Below are 27,565 nucleotides of genomic sequence, written 5' to 3'. Positions count from 1 at the left end.
AAAGATTCCCATTTATATGAAGTTTTCCCTCCAGTTGTGTAACCCCTCAACTTTTTTGCTTTGTGTAAACACCATAGTCTGACTTTACCAGTGGAGCCCAGCCTTCTGCTGCACTCCACTGGGCTTTTCGCTCACTTCGTTATGGGGAAACTGGCATGCCCTTAAAGACAGTCAGTACTGGGAGACTTTGTTTCCCTTAGTCCTTGTCAATGTTGCAACTCTTCTGCAACATGTTACAAGTGCACAATGTACCTTACAGTACAGTGCACTTGGGTCTCTTATGATACGATATATGATTTGGCATTTTAGGAGAAGTACGGATGTGCCTCGAACAGGGCTGCTAGCAGCCTATCTTTTCATGTATTTTTAACTCTTTCTTGCCATGCAAACCGTGTTAACCGCTTTTGGCACAGAAAGGTGGTATGGCTCCAAAATGGTCATGCCCCAAGGTTCTTTGTCCTGTCCTTTGGCCATCTTGCCCCTTCAGCTTCCCCAGGTCGAGCTGGGTCAATCCTTATTTGGGCATGCATTCTCCCGTGAAACGCCAAGCTTTCGCAGGCTTCTGCATGCCTTCTGTGTGCGCTTCGAGGATGTGGGCTGGGCTGTCTAGTTCCAATACACATGCTGGGTGCCAGAGAGTCTGGTGTGCTGTCAATGCCTGGGACTACCGTGGTTCGTGATTGGTCCACATATGGTGTGCCTGTATGTGAGCAGATCTCCCATTGGGTTCTCTATTATTTGGCACAAAGGAGTTTTGGATAAGAGAGGGCTCCAAACAACCATACCATGGGGGTCATTAGGACCCAGGCGTTAACCATGGCGCTTTTAGCGCCATGGTTGACGCCGGTATTTTACCGATTGCGCCATGGTCGATGGCAGAATTACCGCCCCATTCCAAGGTTGGCGGGCGGTAATTCCCCATTCACCATTGGCTCTTCCCCATTCCCATTTTTGCCCCCATAGGGCTCAATGGGAATGGGGAAGGAGGTAATTACGGTACCACAAATTGCGGTACCGTAATTACCTCGAAAGTCCCTTTGCGGGTTCCTTCCTTCAGGGCTGGTAAAACCAGCCGTTAAGGTAGGGACCCGCAGAGTGACCTCGTAATTAGGCGGTAAGGGGTTAACGGCGCTGCCACCTTTTACGGCGCCCTTAACCCCTTACCACCTGGGTCGTAATGAGGCCCCATGTCAATCTCTGGAGTTCCCACTGAACGAAGGATACGATCCAAGTATCCTGAACCTAAGAAGCTGAGTAGAGGAACCGCTGCTGACCCGTTGGAACATTTGGCACCCTGAGCCTGCTGTCGTCCCGCTGAACCCCTGTGCATCTGATCGAACTAGAAGGTCTGCAAAGATGCTTCGACCCATTGGAATAGTGGGATCAACTATTCTCGGCACCTTCATCAATCCCTGCAAGTAAGCCCTCTCGGAAGTGTCCCTGTGCCAACCAGTGGGCTGACCAGCTTACGCAGGACCTTTGCTATGACACCGCCACCATTTCGAGGAGCCCCTTGAAACTTGGAACATCGCAAGCTGTGTTCACGACACTTTCACACCGAATTTCGTACACTTGGCATTCCCAGGTCTGGAGAAAAGAGAGAGAGCCCGAAACGGAGTACACATGGTTACTGTGTTGCACAGCCGTGGTGACAAACTTCGCAGGTGTGCTGCTGCTGTGCCCCTCTTGCCCCTGAAGCCTGCTACAGTAACACTGGCCTTATCTATCCACCAGGAGCGGAGAAATCTCCACTGTCCCATTTGGGAATCAACACTATCTTTGTCGCTGAAAGCTGCAGAACTGCAGCAACCAAAGTGGACTCGACGGCCGAAGTTTGGTCCGCAGTGTTCCTAGGGGTGTTGAGTACTAGCAAACCTTATCGGTGGCCCCTAGCACATCCAAAGAAAAAGGAAAATGGAGTCAAATGCTACCCTTGTCATTGACGCTAAGGTGGTTTGTCTAAATAAAAGGGTGCAGTGGAGCTTTGGATACCGTATAACAGTATGCTCTTCCAGAAAAAGGGGGAGACAGTTAAGTTCTGCAATTTATTAGTTCACATCCGATAAAAGAATATTTAAAATAATGACATATGCCGGCCTGGGCACAAAAAACCAAAAGGGTATTGTGACACACAAACAATTGAGGTGTTATTGGTGCGGTGGATAAGTGGAAAAATCCAGCGGTTTGGATTGGTCGTGACCTGCTGGCAATTTCACCGCACTGTCGTCAGGACTGAGGGAATTTTGGAGCACGAAGGTGCCGTGAGAAGAATTGCATGCGCCTGTAATTGGTAAAACATAGGAAGGGGTGTTAGATCTGGGGTTATTAGACAAAGGCAAAAAGCACATAGGGGGACACTGCAGGAAGGACAGCCTACCTAAGGTAGTTGAAGCGTCATGACTGATTGTTGTTGAAGGTGCCGGCGGTTGAGTGCCTGGCGTGTTGATTGTAGTCTGCAAAGTGGATAGACAATCTCTGTGGTTACTGAAGAGATTCAAAAGAATTTTGTGGTTCAAGGGAACTGGCACATTGAATGTGATATAGAGAAAAGGGGGGTGGTAAAACCAAGGGATTGTGCTACCTTGCAGAATCGATCTTGAGTTCAAGTTGAAAGAAGTGGCGGGAGCCGTTGTTTAATGGCTACGTCTGGTGACTGTGAGAGTCCTGTTGAAAAGGGACATAGATGTATGTAATGCAGGGTGCGTATAGCTAGCTGCTGAGGTAAGCGTGACTTTGTAAAAAACTGAGTAATGGTGGACATACATGCTGAGAGAGGGGCCGTGCCCAATTTTGTGACAATAATCGAAGGATGAGTAATGTTGATTTCTAAATTTGCTAATTCACATGGTATGAGTGATCACCCGTGACATTTGCATGGGATATACTTGTATGGGTGAATGCTAAAAGTGTATGAGCTTAGAGCATGCAGCTGGTCGCGCTTGTGACTCGATTGTACACGTCAAGTAATTTAACCGTAAAGGTCCATGTTGTAACTTGGTGAAATAGCCGTAGTCCCGGTAGCCAAAGGAGGACAATTAAATGTGCGGAAAGCAGGGAGTCCTAGTGCTTACCTCTCAGCGAGCTGTATCGGTGGCTTGCGTTCTTGTCTGAATGGTGCGCATTCGTGATGGCTATAATATAAGAGGACATTTCTAAATTAGGCGAAACGCGATGCGCATGTGCAAACCGAGTAGCGTTGTTATGTTGAACATGGGTAGTGTTTCTAAAATGGCGGCATTGTCGGGAATGGTCAGTAGATCATGGCTCAATACGTGCACTTGGACAATCTCACAAAATGGAATATCGTTGGTTTGTCATTTTGCCAAACCGTGTGTTTCTCATAAAAAGACATTTAGATGTTAGTGTACATTGAAGGAATTATCATTTCACCAAGCCATGCGTTATTTTTGAAAATACAACCGTTTGTAGAAAATGTGAAAGCATACAAAAATGTTCGAAAGTTAGACAGAGAATCATATAAATACATTGCTCCTTGAAAAAGCCACAAATGCACGGGTATAGGGAATAGAGACCCATTTTGTTAACAGAAACAATCATTATAGTTGGTAGTACATGGAGCAATATTGCAGTGTTAATGAATGAAGATAAGTTACAAAGAACAGAGTAGAGAAAAAGAAATAAATTCATCATGGGAATATGAGGATAGAGCCCATGTTAGTGTTCGCATGTTTGCTGAGTGATAGCTGTTTAGAAACAACAACAGGTGTGAGAGAGGGGTGCTCGATCATTTGTTGAAGAACAAGTTCCACTCAATGGATTTTTCCACTTATCCACCGCACCAGAAACACCTTAATTGTTTGTGTGTCACAATACTCTATTGGTTTTTTGTGCCCAGAACGGCATATGTCATTATTTTAAATATTCTTTTATCGGATGTGAAATAATAAATTGCAGAACTTAACTGTCTCCCCCTTTTTCTGGAAGAGCATACTGTTATACGGTATCCAAAGCTCCACTGCACCCTTTTAGACAAACCACTTTAGCGTCACTGACAAGGGTAGCCTTTGACTCCATTTTCCTTTTTCTTTCGATATATATTTTCCTAAACCCTCCGGAGTCAGGCCCCCATCAAAAAAGAGGGTTTTTTGCCCTTACTGCATACTTCCCCTAGCACATCCATCCATTTTTACGCACGAGTGTCCCCTGAGGGCCACCCTCCATTTCCCAGATAGCCTGAGCTATCAAATTATTCCCGACTCTTGGAACCTGCTCTGCCCTGTTGGGGAGACTCTCCTCCAACAGTGGGAACTTATTCTTCATCACCTCACCCACCTTCCTGAGCTGCTACAGACCCTTGAAGAGACCCCGTTTTCGCCCATCTGCACTACCGCGTGCGCCAGCTGTCATGAACCGCCATTCGCATCCCTTCTGGACTTCGTGGTCCCTGACCCATAGGGGACTGAACTCAGTAGTGCTCCCAACATGGCTGCTGAACGCGGAACGCTGTTTGCCAGTCTCTGCGTTGTACACTCTACGTTCTACAAAGCAGACACGCCCCCGCGGCTCTGCGCGTCTCAACGCTACCGTTTGCAGTAGTCGGACGTGTGTTGCCAGAGCTCGTTCAGCGCTTACTTTTGATTCCTGGTTCCCGGTCCCCTGAATTCTTCTTTCTTCCTTCTCCTTATCCTTACCTTTGCATATCCTGGATTTCCATCGCATTCGGGTCTCTGAGTGCGAACCTCATTATTTCCTGGTTTTCGTCCCAGACATCTCAGCGTATCCTAGAGCTGGGTCACGAACCACACGCTGGAATCGGAGGACCCACGCACAGGGTTATATAAATCCCGAACAGTGAGAAGGAAGACATCTCCGAAGATCACAAGCAAACAATACAGACAGGTAAGAAGGGGGGAGACTTGTGACACCAGCATTGCAAGTACATTTGAGCAATAGGCTCCCCTCATTTTAGGGACTGGACTGCCTTTCAGTTAGGACTGTGATTGATGCTGAACTGCCTAAAGACTCTTTCCTTCCCTTTTTAGGTTGTGGACCCATTTCGTGCATTTAACCCGTTAGGCCCATTGGTCTTGTATATATGTATTCTGATAGGATTGTGTTGGTTTATTAGTATTACTGTGATTATTATTATGTGTTGATGTTCAAAGGCCTTGAAAAAAATGTATTTGTATTTTTAATATAACTACACCTGACTAGGAGTGATTTGTAAGTGTCCTTTACTCTGTGTGCTCCTTGAGGTCTTTCAGTCACCCTCACCCCTCCTGAGACCTAGTCTTGACCGCCACCAAGCTACCTTGATTGGTCTGGATTGTCCAGAAGGTTACCCTGTTCCAAGAAACTAGGCCGGCCTCCTGAACCTCTGCCCACCAGGTCAGAGTTCAGAAATCCATCGTAACACTTACCGTGAAAGATCTCTAGCCCTGCACTAGGGCTAAATGGTTGCCTGCATTTGTATGGCATACCATGAGTTCTTGGAATAAAATACTGCTCCTAAAGTAACTTAAAGCATTCCTTAGATAATAAATCACATAAAAATCACAGCCAAGCAACTAACAGAAGGCAATGTTGCTTTCAATTTACCATCTTATACCTAATGCATTTTTTTTATTATTTTGAAACAATCCTTTAAGACCCCACCATTACTAAAAAGCAGTGCACCAACTGTTATTACCAATTGTTTCCTTTAATTACCTCTTTGATACTGGGTGTGAGTGAAAATCTGGGAAGGATACTGTTAAGTCAGAATTCCTATTTTGGGGATGCTAGGGACACTTTTTTCGGCCCCTCAAATGTTTTCTTTCCCACCCTGTCTTTTATGGTTCATTCAATTCGTTTTGGTGGCCAGATGACCTTCTCCTGAAGTCCCCCTGCCATTTCAAGCCTTTTTACCTTAAGTAAGGAATAGGGTATTGGGTACTCCAAAGGTGTCGAGCCGCAGGCATGCATCTCTGGCATTTTTGCTGTAATGTTATTCTGTCAATCTACATTGCTTTTAGGGAATAGGTTGGCAGTAGCTGTGCTTCAGTTTTGGCTTCACTAAGCATGCAAGCCATTTTATTTTTAATTGCATTGTTAGCCAATGTACTTTTTGGTAGCCTCTGGGGAACCAATGTTTTAAAATAAAAAAATAAAAAAATCCGGCTCTCTGCCATTCTGTTTTCTAGGGGTCCCTTTCTGCAGGGTGATGACGAGGTAGGCCCAAAATGGCTGTCCTGACCATGTGGGCTCTTTGTGAGCCCATCCTGGCAGCCTCCATATTGGTCCTAACTGGTTTAGGCCTTTATAGGACCCAGTATGGTTGGTCATCAGGCTCTTTGCCCCTGCCCCTGCCCCTTTTAGTGATATTATGACTTGCCTTTGGCCAGCCCCCTTTTGCATGGGTATTTAGGCTTTATCATGCCCCTACTTCTCTCTCTTGGTGCTTTGTTCCTGTAACTTTGGATGTTTTAGGTCTGCCGACCTGCTGAAGGAGTTCTCTTGCACATCCCTCCTTTTTTTAAGCCCTCACTTGGCAATACTTGCAAAGTGTAATGACTTTGCATATTCTGGTTTGGGTTTTATGCTACTGGCAGGGCACTCGGGGCTTTCTGAAGAATACTGGTGACTCCCCACATCTCATGGGTCAAGCCCTACACTATGGAACCATTTTTGGGGGGGGTTTACTGCCACATTGTCAGGTTCCGCCACATGGTTGTGGGTCACAGCTGGTGTTCAGAGAGTTGCTGAGAATTCATCATCCCACCATTTCCAGCTGGTATCTGCATCCTGGTGCCATTTGCTGGTGAGCTGCCCTCTTTCTTTGTTCATTGTGCTGCCGGGAAACATCTTCACAGGTTTCTATGCCCTCCTATTTATTTTATTTATTTATTTATTTGCATTTTTAAAGCTCTCACACAGCCCGGGGGCATCGAGGCGCTGTTACAGGAATATGTCTTAGTTGCATATTTATAACGCGCTTAATACCCAGAGGTTTCTAAGCGCGGACCCGGGGATCGAACCTGTCTTGCTTCGTGTCGTCTTGTTTCCAAGGCGAGCATGTTGACGCTGAGCTATCCTCCTAGAGTTGTTCTTCTCAAAATCTCTGACACAGGTTTAAAGGTCGAGGCTTTGGGAAGAGCCTTTGTTTCTTTCCTGGATCACTTGGATCGTCATTGGCTCATGGTGGAAGTCCCTGGCAACTGAATCCTGAAAACCGCACCTGTGGAAAAGATCCATTTACTCATTGGGTTAATTTGTGCTGCTGGAGCCGTTTCTGCCAGAACTATCAACATGAGTACCTACCTTTGGGCCCTGGGGTGGTCAATGTTTTAAGATTCTTATTATCAGGTGTCCTCTGATTTGGCATAGAGATTCCTTGGAGGCAAGTCTTTACTGTAATTCCCATAGTTCTCTTGGGGGTCCTCCTGTTCTGCTGCATCTTCATCTGGGGCCCTCTTCAGACCTCTGAAAACATTCTTGAGGTTTCATTTGGCCTTCTATGGGGTTGCTTGTCACAGAATCCCCTAGTGGGGGGTCAAACAGACTTAGCGCCACTAAAGCGGATGGCACTTTAAATCTCTCCCATCCATCCCAATGGAACCATGAACCTACTCTACAGCTCTCCTAAAATCGACTCTGGAGTACTTTCCTGCCCCTGGACTTTCTTTCTGTGTCCAAAAAGGAGTCCAGTGAACTCTGGACCAAGGTTTATATTTTTAGCACTTAACTGTGATTTCATATGCATTTTTAAAGTAACATCCTGCATTTCTATTATGGCGAATGTACCCTCAAAAGTGTGACTAATTCTGGCAACAATGTGCATATTTTTCACTGAAATATTTCAGGAAAGTAAATGTGTCTAAAATTGTATTAATTCTTGGAAGCCTTTGGCCATGGTTTACAATTGTTTCATCATCTCTAGACTATAATGTATCATTATATGTGCCTTAGAATTACTTTTAATACTATGTCCTAAAAGGTCTCAAATGAATGTGGAGTAGTGTTATAGGTCGTAGGGATTTAAAAAAAAATTCCTGCTGCAAACACTGTGTTTCTCCTTTTCTCTCAAACCCAACTATAAGTGTTAGGTACTTACCTGCAGGACTAGGGGCTTCCACATACGCTAAGTTAGGTTGTGTCTTTAGAACACTGTACATTCTTGTGCAGGCCCATAGGGGACTTACCTGGTTCTTAGGAATTATGGTTCCCTGTTTCTCCCTTGTCCCCTGTTATTTTATTTTGGGTGCTTATCTCTGGTAGCGGTTCCACATGTAGACACTGGGGTTAGAATATACAATGCATAGACATTAGTGTTTTTATGACATGCTTGGTATAATTTTAATGAGTACTTATTTGAACTGATAGTTTTATGTGTGACTTCATTAAAGTATATTTTCAGTATTTCAATGTGGTGTATTTTCTAGAGATATGTGTGATGACTCATTGTACCTTTGTACTGACCTACTGCCCCCACCAAAGAGTTAAGCATAGTTGGTTTGATGTTACTTTCCCTTAAGAGAGGTTTGGCTTTCCTTTTTTATCAGGTGCATTTGGCTCCCTCATTAAGGCCAGTGGGTTCAAAGTCCTCAATAGCCTCCAGCCTCTTGTCCTTTGCAGATGGGGAGCAGGTGTAAGTGGATCTAGGTCACCTGGCCTAAGTCCCGTCCACCTGGCACCTTCCAAGTTTCCGCTCTTTTTCCCCACTTAGGAAGCCCCGCCCACCTGGTGCCTTCCTGGTTGCCGCTCTTTTTCCCTACTTAAGGAGCCCTCCGCCTATTTTCCTTTGCAAGTAGATCTAGGTCACCTGGCCTAAGCACCACCCACCTTCTTAGCCCTGCCTCTCCCTTCCTGCTCTTAACTCTTAGATCAAGGGTGTCTCTCGCCCGGGCGTCCCAAGCGAAGGGCAGATGAAGAAAATGGCAATTCCTGTTTGACCTGTTCAGACCAGGAGAACCCAGGGCCCGAACCACCTGCTCAGACAGCAGGTAAGCATGAACCAACATGTGTTTACTCTCTCTGTCCCCACAGGCCATCCCCAGGCCATCCCCAGGCCATCCCCAACCCCTCTGGTCCCCCCGTGATGTTCCCTTGTGCCCCCCACCCTTCTCGCACACAGGTGTTGCCTCTTTTGCTTGATTCTTCTACCCTGCTTCCCCTTCCCCCTCCAGCCTACTTCTGCAGGAGTCTGTCCTGATACATTCTGGTTTCACCATCACTGTCTTGTGGCCAATGCTGGATTTGACTTTTATGGACTTAATTGATTCCTGGTGCGTCACCCTTTCTCAACTCTCATGCTGGCCTTCTTTTGCATCGTGTACTCATGGTGGTCCTGAATCATGCTGTTCCCATCTTCATCATGTATCCTGGCTTGCAACATTATGTGTTACTACTGACTTCTGCAATTGTATTCGCTCTCCCCTCTTGCTACTCCACTCTTTTTGACTGCTTACTCTGTTCTCTCCTCCTCTCCCTTTCTTCCTTTTCCTATCTCCTCCCCTTACTTTCTTCCATGCACTTACACTATCAGAATTGTCCCTGGACCTAGTATGATAGCAACTTTGTCTGTCTCCTCCCCCCTCGCACCTCCCTTTACTCCCCCCCCCACCCCAGCACTATCTGAAATGTCGTCAGGCCTAGTACGATAGTCGCTTGTTTTGTTCCTCCCCTCCCTTTCTGCCTCCCCCCACCCCTCACCTTTTATTCTTCTCCGGCTCTACCAGAAATGCTGTCAGGCTTAGTACGGTAGTCGTCTGTCTGTTTCCATTTCCTTCCAACTCTCCCCCTCCCTTCCTTATCTATGTCTTAGCTCTTGAAATGTCGTCAGGCTGAGTACGATAGTTAATTTCACATCCTTACTGTTCATGGCCTGTAAGAATGTCATCATATTTTCCCTTGTTCCCTCCCTTGCCTTGAAGCACTTTAAAACAGATTCTGTATAGGCGCGCTATATAAATAAACGATCATATGTCATATCATAATAGAGGGTGGTATACAAATTGCCTTAACAGATACCAAGGATGGAGAACAACATCATACTTACTTTTGTTAAAGTTCTATCTGATAGAAGTATCCCTGAGAAGGAGATTTGTTTCAGGAATGTCATCACCAGGATTGCCCAAGCACACACCCGTGCCCAGCATGTACTCAACATTACATTGCATACTAATTTATTTTATTTATCTTTACTTGTTTATAGTTCAACAAGAACTTTAACAAAAGACATTAAAAGAACCAATACAATTTCAGAAATCACATATTTCCAGGTAAAAGAAAATTGATACATTTGCTCTGAAACCCTACAAATTTCATCTATCGATCCCAGCAATTAGTATTGCACTAAAATATTAATACATCCTTATCAATTAAATATAATTGTTCATACTTACTCAAAATCTTTTAAAACAGTTTAAGAATTTGTCCATTCATAATAACCCCTAATGCATCTGCAACTTCCGTCACACATTTCTAAAATGTTCCATTCCCAGTTGCTTTTCCACTATTTTCCAAACTGAGTAAAGTGCAATGTGCATTTGTTTGGAATCTGAATTTAGGTAGTACTCCCAAAACAAATCTGATTTAATAGATTTTTAGTTGTGCAATTTAGTGCCTAAGAGGCACGTATATATTGGTCCGAGTGCACACCATTTTGTCACTACATGCCTCGCAGTCTCCAAATGCTCAGAGGATTTACATACCCAGCATCATCTCAATTGTTTTGGGATTCACAATTGTGAGCCTTTAAATGTTAGCAATAGTAATGACTTAATTCTTAGTCTCAACATTAAGTGCAAAATCGCAGGGCTTGGACTTAAAAGGAGATATGGCAGAGGTTTCAGGTAACGGTGAGTGACATGTGTGACCACGCCATAGTTACTGAGGCCTGCCAAATGTGTGTAATTCTTAACCCAGTCCCAGATGTTGGCCTTTCTAAATAGGGAAGCTTTGACAAGGTCAAAATTGGACCAAGTCTCGGGCTGAGGCGTCCAGTTTATGGTGTTGAAGAATTCCAAATTTAAGGTTTCAAAGTTCTTCCCACCGTTTCTTACTTCCTACCCACAGCTCTTAACTAAATCCTCCAATAGTGAGCAAGTAGGTGACATTTTGGACTTAATATACAAGGCTCCTCTATTTTCGAGCAGTAATGTGCTCAATGATATAATCCCAAATTCCAGCCGTAAATATTCCATAGGAATGAAGGCCGCTAGATTTAGTGCTTTATTCCAGAACCTCCCTTCCAAACGATCTAGCCAACCAAGGTCCCTCATTGTCATTGCCTCCAGCCCATACAAGATCCTTGGACACTAACATTGCTTGTAAAGAACCAGAATGCCCTGTATAGTGTATTTCGCAGTATCATAACCACATTTTCAGAGGAGAAGAGTCAGCTGGCGTGCTTTTGTTTTTTTGGGTCTCTAAGATGCCCTCATAAATATTTGTGTTGTTCATTTCAAGACCTAGATCACATAGATTCCCACATATTCAATCTCCCCCAGCTTTGTATTCAAAGCTGTATTATATACCTTTTTATTTGCTACTAACATGCATTTGGTATTGGAAAGGTTCACCATAAGTCCAATTTCGTGCACATACTTGTAATGTTCATTTAGCATGCTATTCATCCCACTGATTGTGTGGTCAAATAACACCAAATCATCGGCGTACAACGTACTTCCGACACACTCCATTCCAATTTTAGGGGGACAGTTAGAACTTGCCAGGAGATGAGCGGGCAGGTCCGCAAAATACAGATTAAACGGCAGGGGAACCAACATACTCCCCCTGGTTACTCCTTTCAATCCGGACAGGGTCCCCTCGTTATCCAGATGTTCTCTTACGTAAGTGTTGTTATGAAGGAGTTTAATTGAGAATACCAACCATTCTGGGCATCCTAGCTCCTGCGATCCACTCGACCGAAAACAGCCTTGAAATCCACAAATGTTATATATAATGAGGGACATCCTTTGCCCGCAGTTCTTTTTAACAATGTGTGAAGAAGCCTTATATTGTGAGTGGTTGCAGAACTGGGATGAAATCGGATAGCTATGAAGCACCCCCTCTCGTGACCAAACTCTGCAACTCTCCAAGCAAAAAGATACAATACAACTTTCCTGTTACGTCTAACATTGATAGCAGCCTGTAATTGTCTGGGACATTTCTGTGCCCTTTCTTGTAAATTGGGACCAAGAAAGACAGACTGCTGCCACAAGACTGGAATCGGATGTGTGATACATATTTTTTTTAAACAATACCAAGAGAATAGATGCCCAGGTATCCAGAGAGTTCTTGAGATCAAGGTAGACAGTCCATTTGGGCCCAGTGCTTGTGAACCTTTCAGATTCATTATAGCCTCTACCATTAACACATGGGTTGGGGTCGACCAGGATATTTAGATCAGTCCTGTCCACTCTGGTTGCCAAGTATTACTCCCAGGCATTACCTCCTATGAGATTTATAGTCTGCCTTGCTCCTGTGCCCCTTGCCTGTGAAAGAATTTGCCAGATAGTGTGTGAATTCCTAGACTTCAAGGCCCCCAGCACTTGCTGCCATTGAGCATTCTTTATTGACAGACCCCATTGCTTAGGCCAATTTCAGTATTGTTTTTTTCCCTTTCTTACCAGGGTGGATTTCTTGGTTTTAACGGTCTTAGTGTGTTTAATGGTTCTAATTGCCCTTCTTAATACTCGCTTAGCGTCTTGAATTACTATGTCGAAGCTCTTCTCATGACCCTTTGCTGTGGCGGTCATTTGATTGCCCTTAATGGCTCCTATGCCTTATGCCAACCTCTTCAGTCATGCTTCAAATTTGTCTCGGGTTAATTCCTCCAGAATAGCCATGTCACTATGAAGGACTTTAGTTACTGCGTGTGATACTTTTGAAGGTGTGCTGTTGACCAGGAAATTCAATTTCCTACGTGGTTACTAATCATCCCCCCAATTCATTCTGACACAGGACACACGCGACACTGTTAACCCCCAGGATCATCCTAAGCTCCTGTATCTGCTCCAGGACCTCATTATTACCATAAGAATAGTCGAGCGTGGTACTGGACCGTCTGTCACTCCAGAAGGTCCCCTTTGGCTCAACCATTAATTATGTACAGCTCCCATTCGTTCAAGAACACCAGCCATCTCCTTCCCTTCACGTTCCTCTGCGTCATTACACTTCTACTTGCTACGTTCTTTTATACAGAACCCTCAGTGTCATCGAGACATCTAGCATTCAAGTCGCCTCCCAGTAAAACTGCTCCATGCTCTTCCTTGCCTTCCTGCTTGGAGAGGATTTCCTCTATAGCTTTGTAAATCGCCTTAACTGAGCCAAGTGCGGGGAGGCACATTGATGATGAGCAGTTTATCCTTGACATTAGCATTTCCGATTTGAACTTCCACTGCCATCACGTTTCCAGTCTTAATTGACAGTGGTATGATTTTAGATTTTAGGGTATTAGCAATGCGGATTATAAGGCCACCTGAAGGTCTTCCCCTGGGTCCCTTACTTGCTGGCACATCATATATGTGAAACCTGTCTATCACTATTGAAGAGGTCAACCATGTCTCTTGTAGCATAATAATATCGAATTGTGTTAACATCTTGGTGGTCTCGGTATGCCGCAACAGGTGCACTTGCCCCCTGGTGTTCCAACATGCGTTGCTAGTATTTCAATTGGGCTTGAATCACTGGGTATGCAGGGGACCCTTCAACCAGGCCCATCCCAATTCATTTTCAGTATTAATTGGCTCAGGGACAGTTTTGTCTGCTATTCTTTGATGCTTCAATTTACCAAGGCACTCCTGACATTTCAAGCAACCCCCAAATAATACATGTTTAAATATGTCCTTTTCTAGGGTGTAGCCCAAACCCTGTAAAGTTTTTTCTTGTGAGCATATTAATTGGGCTATTTTGGTTAATGTACAGTGGATACGCGTTATGCTAACACTGGCTTCTATCAAAGGCTCAACAAATTCAAAGTCAGTTGAGTTCAGCACTCTTAGATTGGGTATTCTGTGTAAAATATGTATCAGCTCACTACTGTTGATCCATTCTTTAGTTTTGCCGTTAGTAGCTGTTGCAATTATAATCTTTTTTGGTTCAACCAGGAGTTTATCTTTGAAACCTGCAGGCTCTATTGCCTTGAAATTAACAATACTCTGCACCGGGGCTACATTCCCTCGCATCGTAGCCCTAGCAACTACGGCACCAGAAGGCCTTCTCGCAGTGCCTGAGGAAGACTAGTATATGGATCCAATATCACCAGGCAGAGTTTTTTCGATGAAGGCAGTATTTTTGTCCTTTAATAAGCGCCTTGAAACACTTGTGTATAGGCGCGTTAGAAATGCCATATCATATCATATCATAACCAGCTGGTTAGGGTCCAAAAATCCTGTTGCAACCTTTGCTTACGGCCTGGCTCCTTCTTCCTCGTTTCTCGTATTTCAAGACTAAGTTTGGAGTTTATAGTGGAATTCAATGGTTCTCTTGTCTTCAGCTGTTTCCAGGCACCTAGGCCATGCTTTTAGATTGTTTTGTAAGTTTCCTTTGCGCCTGCAGCTTGCGTTTTGCCGTTCTCCTTGGCTTATGAGTTAAAAAGATGGTTACATCATCCACTGCGTTACATTGATATGATATGATATGGCATTTATAACGCGCCTATACACAACTGTTTCAAGGCGCGACGAGGCAAGGGAGGGGAAACAGAGACAACAATCTTACTAGGCCAGGTGACTGAGATCGCGCAAGTACAGGCGAGGGGGGGAAGGGAAAAGTGCATGGGGGAAAGGGGAGGGGGCAGTGCAGTACATAGGATAATAGTGAAATAAATAAAGACAATAAATAAAAGTGCGTCCAGCTGGTGGTAAGTGCAAGGGTAAGTGCAGATATCAAAAGTGCTAGTGGGGGCTGTAGAGATAAAGAAACAGCCCCCGAGTGCAAGAGTTGCGAGGGGAGCAATGCAGGCCTGCGACTGGATGGTGTGGGGAGGGAGACCTGGGCCCGAGATCAGAGGGCAGCCAGGTAACCAGTGCAATTTCAGATTCAGCCAGGAGATCAGCAGGGGAGAGGAGGAGAGAAAGCAGAAGCAAAGAGGAAGGTCTTGAGGTGCTTTCGGAACCGAAGATGGTTCTCCTCAAGTTTCAGAGATGCAGGGAGGCCCCAGCAGAAGAGAAAGATCTACCATTAACTCGCTACTTGGAGAAGCGACTTACCCTGAGGGAGTTGGAGGCGGATGAGCGAAGAGCTCGAGAAGGAAGAGAGAGTTGAAAGTATTGCAGTCCCAGGCCCCAGACGGCCTTGTGGACAATGCAGAGGGTTTTGAACTTAATCCTCGCTGCCACTGGGAGCCAGTGCAGAAACTTCAGTCCTGGCGAGATACGAACCCTGGGCTTGAGGCCAAGGACAAGTCTTGCAGTCCTGTTTGGATGAGTTGCAGAGGGCCAAGAGCAGAGGGAGGAAGATTTAGAAAGAGGCTGTTGCAGTAGACCAGCCTGGAAAGAACCAGAGCTCTGGAGACAGTGAACTTCTGGGGGAAGGTGAGGAAAGGAAGAATACCTCTGAGGAGGTGCAGCTTGTAGTGTGACTTCTTAGAGACTTCAAAGATGTGAGGAGAGAAGGAAATTGTGGAGTCCAAGATGACCCCGAGGTTTTTAGCCTCACAGGTGGGAGCAGGAAGAGGGCTAAGAGAGGCCAGCCAAAGAGTGACATGAAAGGAGGGAGCAGGTGTGCCGATGGCAATAAGGCAGAGATCATTGGTGGCATACCACTCCTGGATGGCGGACAGACAGTCAGAGATAAGAGAAGGAGAAGAGGTGGCTGAGGGGAGCCTGAAAATGAGCAGAGTGCCATCCGCATAGCACTGAAAGTTGGGAAAGAGAGCGGCAATGCGGTGGACAAGAAGTGCCAGGTATTGGTTGAACAGCCAGGGAGAGAGGTTAGACCCCTGGGGAACAACACAGGTAGAGATAGAGGAAAGGAAGGACCAAAGTTAGACCTGGCAGGGTCGATTGGAGAGAAAGGAGGTCCAACCCACATATACAGTTTAATAAACACCCTTGAACTGTGATCACTTGTTTCTGTCTTTACTGTTGCCACCATGAGTTCCTTACATATGGTGTCAGAAATGGTATTGATTCAACTGATAAAAATTGAAACCCATGCTGAGGGACCGCTAGGGGGGCGCAGCGCAAGATGGCCGCGGGCTAGAGGAGCTCCTGCACGAACGGGGACAGAGCCGCAAAATAATGCTCAACCAAGCCAGCACACAGTCGCACCAATGAAGGACAATTGACGCGAGAATAACGGGATCCAGAAAAATGTGGCCGCAAGAGAAACAAGCATGATTGCCCACATTAAGGACCGACTGCTGCCCCAAAGTAGCAGCACTGGAAAAAGCCTGCCAAAACCTGCACCATCTCCCAACGGACACACGGGTTGCTGGGATCGCACAAGCACAACGGGGCACCAAACGTGTCTGGTGCTGTGCAGAACCCTGACTCTTCCCCACACTGATTGGGCCTGACATCCCTCACAACCCGCCTTCATGAGCCCCACACCTCCCTTGCCTGCAGACACCAGCACTGTGGGCTGAAGCGGGTGCACTCCATGGCAGGAGGCCGGGGGGAGCGGGGACACGGAACCGTGGCTGCGGAGAGAGGGGAGACCACCTCTAACTGCCAGGATCTCTGCGGACAGCACTTCACGACACCCCCTAGCACACAGCAGCCCCGAAGTGCACAGCAGAGGGACCCGGACCGGAGGACGCAGATGCTGATATTGGGACCCGGCGCGGAGCGGAGCACAGCATAAGAGGGCAGAGGGGGTCGAACCGGCAAGTGGTGAACGCCTCAGTCCTAAACCACAGAAAGGCCCAGTACAAGACCACACCACTGGCATTTTCCTGGCGGCCCGGCACCCTCTCACCCCCAGAGCAGCGAGGCTTGCACCATAGGAGAGCCAGAGGGGGAAACCATATCCAACGCCCACGCACCCCTACCCTGACAGCCTCCACACAGGCCGGGAAAACGTAAAGTAAAAAAGAAAAAAAAGCTGCCTACCCCACTGAAAGAGTGAACTATCCCCATCTGGCCACGGGCATCATCTGCAGCAGGTCGGGGGGAACACCTACTGGCCACGAGACCACAACAGAGGAGCCCCACTGGGGGCCCAGACTAACGTGCACCACGCATGAACAAGAGGAGAGGCACCCAGCAGAGAAGAGCCCAGCCATAGCCCGTCGGCCCAAGCTGCAGCACTTCGCCTCTACTGACACCACATATAGCACACGGAGCGCCAACAAGAGGCACGCAACCTGTCCCACGAACTACACCTTCCAGACATTGGAAGGCATGCTCACCACACATAATTCCTAGCCCACGGCGGGTCAGGCACAGGACTCCCCTCCACCTCAGAGCCCAGAAGACAACCGCCAACCCAGTGGACTATAAGCAGGCCATTCCACAACCCGGCACATACACACCAGACTCGCTGCACCCCCTGGGCTCCGACCTAAGAAGCCGAAAGGCAGAGAGAGGGGCAGGGGAACACCCCAAGTGGGACCCCCCCCAAGCGCCATCAGACGCCAGCAAAATAAGACAGGGCCAGGAAGCAACCCCCCCAGACAGGCACATCCAGACGCGCTTACACCCCCAGGAGGGTCCCCCCAAGCCCTGGCAGGCACCAATAAATAAGTGGGGGCCAGAAAACACTCCCTCTCCAGGCAAATGCACCTCATCGCCCCCAAGCTGGTAACCCTTACCACCATGAACTGCAATCTAGCAAACGGAGAGGCACCCAACAAAGGAGGGCACAAGAAGAAGTCCTACCAGATTTTGCCAAATGTGCGAGTGCAAGACCACTGCACTAGGGCCGGGACCCTCCCACAACCCCTGGCCTCTAGTAGCCACACATCGCCCTCGCAGCCACCCCATCTAATAAGAGGGGCACCAGCAAGCAAAGCACAAACCGATAGCGCAGGGAGATCAGCGCGCCACTCACGGGCCGCAAAACACGGTGGGTCCGTCACCAACCCTCACTCCTAACCAGGGACCTGCTACAGCCCACCAAACCGGCCACAACTTATCAACCCCGCAAGTCGACAGACATGCTCCAGCCGAGCCGCCCAACGGGGATCCCTGACGCAAAAACCAAGGACAGCGGGAAACGCAGGAGATCCCCCCAGGAAGGTCCCCCCAAGTGGCGCCAGACTCCAACAAACAAGTGGGGTTCAGGAAACTCCCTCTCTCCATGCAAGCACACCCACTCGCTCTCCAGCTTGCCAGCAATCCAAGGAAGGAGGCGCCTCTACACAGAGCATGGACTCAAGACGGCAGACCTTGCTGGCCTGGAGGGCACTGAGAGGATGACCAGGCACAACAGGTAGGGCGGGCATGCAAAAAGGCACCAGCGCCCCATCACCATCAAACTTTGAACGGCCTCCGCTCGAGCCCCGTGTTCCAGACGCCCGCCGCCTCCCCAGCCCGGAAGGATCACAGGCAAGCGGGAAATGGAACAAGATCAACAGACGCCCGAAAGGCTGGGAGCTGAAGCGCTGAAAGCACACAACGGCACTGACAAACCTCACAAAATCTCTGAATCAGCGTACAACACCCCGGGGCCCAACTCAGGTCCAGTCTTGCAAATGAAATTTGGATCGTGTTGAAAGACGCATTCATCGCAGATCCTATAATGCAATCTAGAAACCATGAACTCCTCGCTACAGCAGCCAGATGCCTCACTCGGCCAATATGCCGGGTGTGGCATGGGGGGTGGGAGGATGCAGAATATAGCATACCCCCTCTCCTCTTGCCCTGGCACCGTGGCCAATTGTTGGAACAGGGCCACAGGTTAGGCCCATCCAATGTTCAAAATTTACGGTTTGGTTGAAAGTTTACGTAGACTCATGTTGAAGTCACTATGAGTTGTTCGCTCCCAGGGTAAAACAGCGAAGCCAATCAAGCACAGCCATCACACACTGTGGCACACTAAGACGCGACCAAATGACTACCAGCATGACGGCTGACACAAACCCGCACAGAATATGGCACTCACCATTAATCTACTGACACTTAATATCCAGGGCCTGGGTCATCCCATCAAGCGCAGAAGAATGCTTAACAGCCTGAGGGACCTCCAAGGGGACATCATTTTTCTCCAAGAAACACACCTGGGGGCCATAGAATCAGCGAAACTCCAGAGGTGCTAGGGGGGCACTGAGATCCACTCCCCATACCACGCAAAAGAACAAGTTACTCTCTTACCTGGTAACGTTCTTTCGATGGGATGGTCCGACGACGTATTCCATATCTATGACATGTAATCACCACAGCTGTGCTGCTTTAGAAAATCTTCGGCGTCTGCGTCCTGCATCGATGACGTCGATACGCTGCCCTCGAGGACCTCCCCCCCCTGACAGCCGACGTCACTGGATGTTATAAGTAGGACGCACGACACCCATAGCCTCAGCTGTAGTTTTTTTCCCAGAACGTGTGGCACCAATCTTCTGCCAGTCTGACACACAAAGCCTTGTGGAAACATAAGCTGCAATCACATAAGAAATTCTGTAGCGGGGAAGGCAGGGAGGGAGCGATATGGAATACGTCGTCAGATAATCCCATCGAAAGAATGTTACCAGGTAAGAGAGTAACTTGTTCTTCAAGGGGATTGGGTCCTCCGACGTATTCCATATCTATGACAGACTCCCAAAGCAGTACCAATGCAAGGAGGTGGGAAAAGAATTTAGAAAACAAATTTAGAATGCCCAATCAAATTGCGGAGTAAAGGACCGCCTTGCCAAAGGCCAGATCCTGCCCACGGATGGAATCGAGGGAGTAGTGGCGTACAAAAGTATGTACCGAAGCCCAGGTGGCTGCATCACAGATGTTATGAATAGGAACACCCCTCTGTAGGGCAGTAGAGGCAGCCATAACCCTGGTAGAATGGGCCCGCAAGCCGACCGGTGGGTCCTTACCCGCCAAGCGGTAACACTCAGAAATAGCCAGAATAATTCAGCGAGACAAAGTCTGTTTCGTCACAGCTTGTCCCAAACGCTTTCCAGCGTAACCAATGAAGAGTTGATCGTCCACTCTGACCTGGGACATGCGTGAAATATAAAAGCTTAACGCTCTCCCTTACCAGGATGTGGAGGAGGATAAAACGCCGGAAGAACAGCCTTCTGGCCTAAATGAAATTCAGACACCACCTTCGGAAGAAAGGAAGGACAAACTCTAAGGACAACCCTGTCCTTATGAAACACAGTGAAGGGTGGCTTAACTGAAAGTGCCTGTAACTCACTCACTCTGCGAGTGAAAGTGACCGCAACCAAAAATACAGTTTTAAGAGTTAACAGTCTCAAAGGGCATGAATGCAAAGGTTCAAACGGAGCACCCATCAGAAACTTGAGAACACGGTTCAAATCCCAACCGGGCACCTGGAAAGGTGACGGAGGGAACACATTAGTGAGCACTTTCAGAAACTGAGAAATTAAAGGAATTTTAAAATAGGAACACTCTTCAGACAAGCGCTTAAATATGGACAGCGCCACCAGGTAACCTTTAACGGTACCCACTTGCAAGCCCCTGTGGGCCAAAGAAAGCAGAAAAGACAGAACCATGGGAATGTCACATGCAAAAGGATCCACATTCTTAACCCTGTACCAGTCGCAGAACTTACGCCAACGGCAACGGTACAGGGACTTTGTTGCTCCCCGTCTGGCCGAGAGCAACACCTCCATCACGTCTTCAGAGAGGTCCCAATCCTTATACCTCAATCTTTCAGAAACCAAGCGTGAAGGTTGAGGGATCTGACCTCTGGACGGAGAACCAGACCCCCCCCCTCCCGTGAGAGCAGATCGTCTCGGTAGGGAAGACGACGTGGAGGGCAGATGGACAAGTCGAGAAGGTCCGGGTACCACGTCCTACGGGCCCACGCCGCAGCAATGAGGATCATCCGGGAACCGAACCTCCGTAACCTCCGCAGTACTTGCGGGATGACGGGGACTGGAGGAAACGCGTACAGCAGTGGGAATGACCACTCCACCATGAACGCGTCTCCTAAGGCTCCTTTTGGAGGAAATTCCCGTGAGCAGAAAATCTCGCAATTCCGGTTGACACTGGAGGCGAAGAGATCCACTTGAGGGGTCCACCAAAGGGCGAAGATCTCCAGGAGAATCTCCTGAGCCAACTCCCACTCGTGAGAGATCACGCTCTGCCTGCTCAGAGCGTCCGCCGTCTCATTTTCGTCTCCGGCCAGATGAACTGCCGAGATCGAGATTTCCTGCTGGATTGCCCAGAACCAGAGCTGCATCGCCTCCCTGCACAGAGGAAGTGACCCTGCCCCCACTTTTTCTTGAGGTAGTGCATGGCCACCGTGTTGTCTGTCAGGATCAGAACATTCTTCCCTCGCACAGTCGGCAGAAAAGCCTTCAGGGCTAGCCTGACGGCCCTCAGCTCCAACACACTGATATGGAGTCTGGACTCCGATGGAGACCAACGACCGCTGACTGTCAACTCGTTGGCATGAGCTCCCCATCCCGTGAGGGATGCATCCGTCGCGATCGTCACCTCCGGCCAGGGTAGCCAAAATGTAGCCCCATTCATCAGATTGTCTGCGAGTTAAGTAATATGTTCTTCTAATGGATTAAATCCTCCAACAGATTTCTCAACTATAATAGACTGCCATAGCAGTGCATAAATCTGGTGATGGGAGGAGAGCGAGAGGACTCCGCCTAAATTAGAAAACTCTGGAGGATTGCTCGACCAAAGCACGCACCCTGCCTTGATAGAGAATTCAAGCAGAAATGTTTGGGAAATGTGTGCAGCAAGACCCGTGTGGCTGCTTGAGAAATCTCCACAAGAGGGCTCCCCCTTGCAGGGCTGAGGTGGCAGCCAGGTCTCTGGTTGAATGAGCCATGAATTTCGATCCCATCGCAGAACAACAAATTGGCATGGGGGAACTGATTGCACAATTCCCGTCAGAACTGCATAACTGAAGAGGTCACGAAGAAAGAGCCTAGTTTAGGGGTCCTTTTGAAAACTGAAATAGAGACGTGGTATCCCTTAACAGTGCCAATGTGCAAGCCCATCCGAGCCAAGGTAAGTAAAAAATACAGTACAGAGGACGTGGGACAAATAAAAGGATCCAGATCCCTCCCCCGGCACCAAGTTGAAAAATGAATGTCACCTGAAGCATAAATGGATTTGGTAGCACGCCTCCAAGCCAAGAGGACCACCTGCAGGACGTCATCTGACAAATACCACTCCTCATATCCCATTGGAAGGAGCTCCCGCACCTCTAACTGGAAAAGCAGATCCACTCTCCGTGGAAGGCGTCAGAGAAGACAGCTGGACATGCCCAGTAGCTCCAGGTACCACATTCTCTGGGCCTCGTCCCAAGATATCAAAATCAATATGGACCTGAAAAAGCATAGCCTTCCGGAGAACCAGAGGGATGACGGGGATGAGCAGGAACGCATAGAGGAGGTCAAATATCCATTTGACGTCCACAGCTCCCTGTCGAGGAAATTCCCTGGAGCAGAAAAATATGCACTTCATGTTCACATTGGAAGCAAAGAGGAGTTGCACATCGGGTGAAAATCTCCTCAAGAACTTCCTGACAGGGCTCCCACTCTTTGTAGATCAAAGAGTGTCTGCCTCAAGGCATTGCAATGACGTTCTATATCCTGACGAGATGAGCTGGGGCCAGAAACATGTTGTTCTCCAAAACCTAGATCCACAGTCACATTGCTTCTATACACAGAAGCAAGGACCCTACACCACCTTGCTTACTGAGCATAGCTGAGGTGTTGTCCGTCACAACCAGCTCATGCTTGCCCTATAACGAAGGGAGGAAGGTGACCAGGGTCAGCCTGATCGCTCTGAATTCCAGCAAGTTGATGTGTGTTCCAATGGTCATGAAGGTGACCACAAGCTGCCCACCATCAGATTTTGCAGGCAGGCACTGCAGCCTTGCAAAATCGCATCCATGTCTACAGTCAGTTGAAGTCTGGGTTGCCGAAGCAACAACCCTTTCAGCAGGTTGTCTCTCAGGGACCACCATGACAGAACCTGGGAAACTCTTGCTGAGGCTTGCAGAAGGTCTGATGTATGCATATGAAACTGAGACGACTGAAAATGGAAAAGCCATTGAAGCAACATAATGCACAGCTAGCCCTCTGGCACTACAAGAATGCAGGAGGGCAAGAGACCCAGCAAACGCAGGAAGGCCAAGGCCAGAACCCACTCCTGTGATGTGAGGGCATGAACCATCTGGAAGATGTTTGCCACTCAATCCTCTCCTGGCCAGGCAATTGTCCAAGACCACCCCAATACATGACAGGGACTGGGATAGTGAAACGTGATATTTCTTGATGTTCAGGGAGCAGATCAAGCTGTGCTATACAAGCTGCATGTGTGGAACAAATGTGCCGGCACCTGGTCTGGGGAGCTCCACGTAGGGAAAGACATCAATGCCTTCACTTCTGAGACAAACTGCTATCACTGTCAGCAGGTTGGCGAAGGCCTTGGGTGCCAAAAATAGACCGAATGGCAGGAACCTTAACTGGTATTGGCAACGGACCACAACAAATCCTGGGTACTTCCTATACTTTAGATGAATCTGAACACGGAAGTGGGCATCCTGAAGACCAAGCAATACTAGCCAGTCCTGCAGGTCGAAGGCTTGGAGTATTTGTGCCAGAAAACACATTTTAAACTTGCCCTTGCTCAGGTACAGGTTCACTCCAGTACACAACTCAAGCCTCCATCCTATCGACTGAGTACCAGCCCATGCCTCGTTTCAAGCAGGACATCTGTTCTATAGCACCTTTTTCACCAGAAGTGGACAATCCTCCTCCAACAGGAGAGGGTCCGGATCAAGCATGGGCTGGAGGGAGGATGATCAGGAGGTTGTTGAGCAAAAAGGAAGCAATATCCCTTGTGAACAACCTGTAAGGCCCAGCTTCAGACATGGTGGAACACCATTCCACACCAAACACCAGATATGGTGGAAGTCACTTTCACTGGTGCAGGGCTGCGGAGGGCACACTTGATGCAGACATACCTCCCTCTGGGAATACCTGGGACTTTCCCCGGGCTGGGCGGCACAGTTGTTGCTTACCCGAGGGAGCCTGCCCCTGTGGGCATTAGAGGGGATGGGTCAACACCCTTTACCCCTGTTCGTGCTGCATTGCTAGACCCAGGGACTTGGCTGTCCCATTTGAGGACTGGCACTTCTGGAGGCACACATCAGCCTTTGCCCCACACTGTCAAACAGCATGCCCAGAAGCTTAGTCTGAACATTCAGGGTGAAACCAGAGGTCCACATCGAGGAGTATCTCCTCTACACTGTCCCTGTTGTCATCGCACCTGCTGTATCGAAGTCCAATGGTAGTGTTTGGCGGTACGCCTCGCTAACATCATTAATCACTGTCTCAAGCCCTCTCTCACCTCACTGCGGTTAGTGCTCAACGGTTCCCATGACCGCTGACCAGACACCTAAGGAGAATTTTTCAAAAGCACAGGAGGCACTGATTGCCTTCAGGCCTAGAGTGCCTGAACCAAAAAGCTTCCTTCCCCAGGCATCCAGCTCCTTGCTCTTGGTAAGGAGGCAGGGAGGGAAAAGAGGATTTTTTCAGGGTCATTGTGGCAGTCTGAACCACAAGACGATCAGGGGAGGCATGCAAAGAAAAATGCTGGATCCGAGTTATGGCCTGTACTTTTTCACTAGGTCCCGGTCGACAGTTGGGACTAAAGCAGTTTTCTCCCAGATCTCCAACACCGGGGCCTCAACTGGTGTGAGTAAGGTTTCTCTAGGAGGGCTTTTGGCCAGAAATTCCATCAGCTCAAACTAAGCCTTCGGTCTGGAAGAGGCTGGCCAACCCAAGGTCTCTACAACCTTTGTGCTGGCTTTGGAAGGAAGCCTGTAGTTTCCCCAGAGTTGGTGTAGGTAATATGCCCAACTCCAGAGATGTGTCAACTCCATTTGCCTCTTGAAAGTGGACATATTCACTATAAAACCCCCCCAGCAAAATCCCTTACTTCCCTAGGGGGATAAAGGTTCCAGTCCAAAGAGCATATGATCACCCTCCGCAGCAAAGACATCCATCATCTTTGGCATAAATGCTCTCATAGGAACCAAAGCATATTCCTGAGAAGCCTCTACACCGGCAGAACCAGTCAGTGCTGTGAAAGGGGGAGCTGATGCTGGGTGTCAGACACCAGTTGACAGATCAGTTCTGTGCAGCAACGGTTCTTGGCCCAAAGGAGACCAAAGTCCAAGGTCATGTGGGTGTGATCTCTTGCAGGGTCTGTGGGCACCGATGGTGCAGCCGAGGACGGAGCAATAGGCGTGGTGGCCTTCGCAAAGATATCATGCACCTTTAGCCCAATTGACTCCCATTCCTCTAACTTCCTAACGTACCTGTGGCACCATGTACTCAAACCCTGGAACAGTGTCTCCTTGTCTTTGAAGATGAAGAAGAGTTGTGCCATGAAGAACTGCTAAGTGAGCCTAACCTCTTGCAGTGTTTCTTCTTCTTGACTTTCCTGACTGGGGAACAGTCTACTGTACCTCGCTCCACATTCAGAGACATTTCCTTGTGGAAAAAGGTGAATAGCTTTGTAGCCAGCTCCTGAAGTAACCTAGGGTGCATTTACCAGGTTACTCAGCGTAGTGACCGACTTACTCCTAGTCCATAGTCCCCTTTCCTCCATACTTGTGGGACATCTCTCCGTCCTGTGGGACCGGAGCACTTTGTAAAAAGCATCCACATTTTTTTCCAAAAATGTGTCCCTACTCTCTTTCCTGCGCAGGGCCTGGCACGCGGCCATAAGCCCGCCCACCAGTCCTTTTCTATCGCCAGGTCAAAGACCCATTAGCAATAACAGAGGAACCTTATTAGAGGGGACGGCGGACGGGCGTATGGAGGAAAGGGGACTATGGACTAGGAGTAAGGTGGTCACTACGGTGAGTAACCTGGTAATACTTCTACGTCCCGTCCCCTTTCCTCCATACTTGTGGGAGATTCCCAAGCATGTCTTACAGGAACTACGGGTGGATGGAAATACCCCTTACTGAAACAGGTTCTTCAGCACAGCCTGACCAAACTGAGCGTCAGCTCTTGAGCTCATGTCGAGACAGTAATGCTTACAGAAAGCAGATGGGGAGGCCCAAGAAGCTGCCCTAGCGAAGGACTCCCAGGGGACATATTTCTGAAAAGCAACCGCGGCTGTCTTGCCCCGCACCAGGTGTGCATGGATACACTTAGGAGGTTTCAGCCCCTGGACGGTGAAAGACTCCGTGATGCAGGCGGCGATCCACCTAGAAATAGTTGCCTTAGACGCTGGTTTGCCCTAAGGGTTACCGAAGGTCACAAAAAGTTGAGAAGAACTCCTAAACTCAGAAGTCCTGTCCAGGTAGAACTTAAGAGCTCTTCGGACATCAAGACAGTGTAAAACCCTTTCAGCCTCTGAGGCAGGGTTTGGAAAAAAGACCGGAAGGGAGATCGACGGATTCAGATGGAATTCGGTCACCACCTTCGGTAGAAAAGCTGGGTCTGTCTGAAGGACTACCTTGTCCTTGTGAAAGACCAAGAAAGGATGCTCCACCGACAATGCCTGGAGCTCACTCATTCTCCTCGCTGACGTAACGGCGACCAGAAAGGACACTTTCCAAGAGAAGTACTTGAGGTCTACCGTAGCCATTGGTTCAAAGGGTTTATGGCACAGCGCCGTCAGGACTACATTTAGGTCCCATGGCGGGTGCGGATTACGAACCGGAGGGTAGAGGCGTGTCAAGCCAGCAAAATGCCTCTTCACCACTAGAGAATAAGAACAAAGGTCTGTAGAAAGGTACGCGGAAACCGCTGAGAGGTAAGTCCTGCATGACAGAACATGAACCCCTGACTCTGCTAGGGAGGACACGAAGGACAGCACCGTGTCAATCGTGGCCACCCTCGGATCCAACTTCTTCTCCAAACACCAATGACAGAACCTGAGCCATTTACTCCTGTATTGAGATCTGGTCGAGGGTTTCCTGGCTGCCTGGATAATGCGCATGTTATCCGCAGACAAACTCAGATGCTCTAAAGACTTGAACTCAGGCACCATGCCGCCAAGCTGAGCGATTGTAGGGAGGGGTGCCACATCTGTTGTACCCCCTGGTGAAGAAGATCGGGAGTTACTGGTAACCTGATCGGCGGAGACACCGACAGGTGTTGAAGTTCTGAGAACCAAAACCTGGCCGGCCACCACGGGGCTATCAGTAGAAGGGAACAGTTCACAGAGTTCATCAACTTCCAAATTGCACAGTGAACTAGAGGCAGAGGCGGGAAGGCGTAAGCTCTCATGTTGTGCCATGGAATCTCAAGAGCATCCCCCAGAGAGGAGGCTCCCAGCCCCCCTCTGGAGGCATACTGAGGAAGTTTCTTGTTCACGGCCGTGGCAAAGAGGTCCACCTCTGGTGTGCCCCAACGCGAGAAAATCCACGATAGGACCTCCGCCTTCAACTCCCACTCGTAGCTGACCACTGTCCGCCGGCTGAGGGCATCCGCTGTGACATTCAGCTGGCCTGGGATGTACACTGCAAGCAGCCAGACACCATGAAGCACGGCCACCTCCCAAATCTG

The 27,565-nt window shown here is 48.4% G+C and overlaps 1 protein-coding gene across 2 annotated transcripts in view; it reads right to left on the bottom strand.

Moving 5' to 3' along the window:
* WDR35 (WD repeat domain 35) overlaps positions 1–27,565 on the bottom strand; it is a 1,418,193-nt gene that overhangs the window by 35,902 nt on the left and 1,354,726 nt on the right. The gene's annotated exons all lie outside the window — the stretch shown is intronic.

Source organism: Ambystoma mexicanum, chromosome 4p (genome assembly GCF_040938575.1).
Source record: "Ambystoma mexicanum isolate Mex_15411 chromosome 4p, UKY_AmexF1_1, whole genome shotgun sequence".
Taxonomy (NCBI): Eukaryota; Metazoa; Chordata; class Amphibia; order Caudata; family Ambystomatidae; genus Ambystoma; species Ambystoma mexicanum.
The sequence above is the reverse complement of the archived record's forward strand: the minus strand, read 5'-3'. Positions and strand labels throughout refer to the sequence as shown.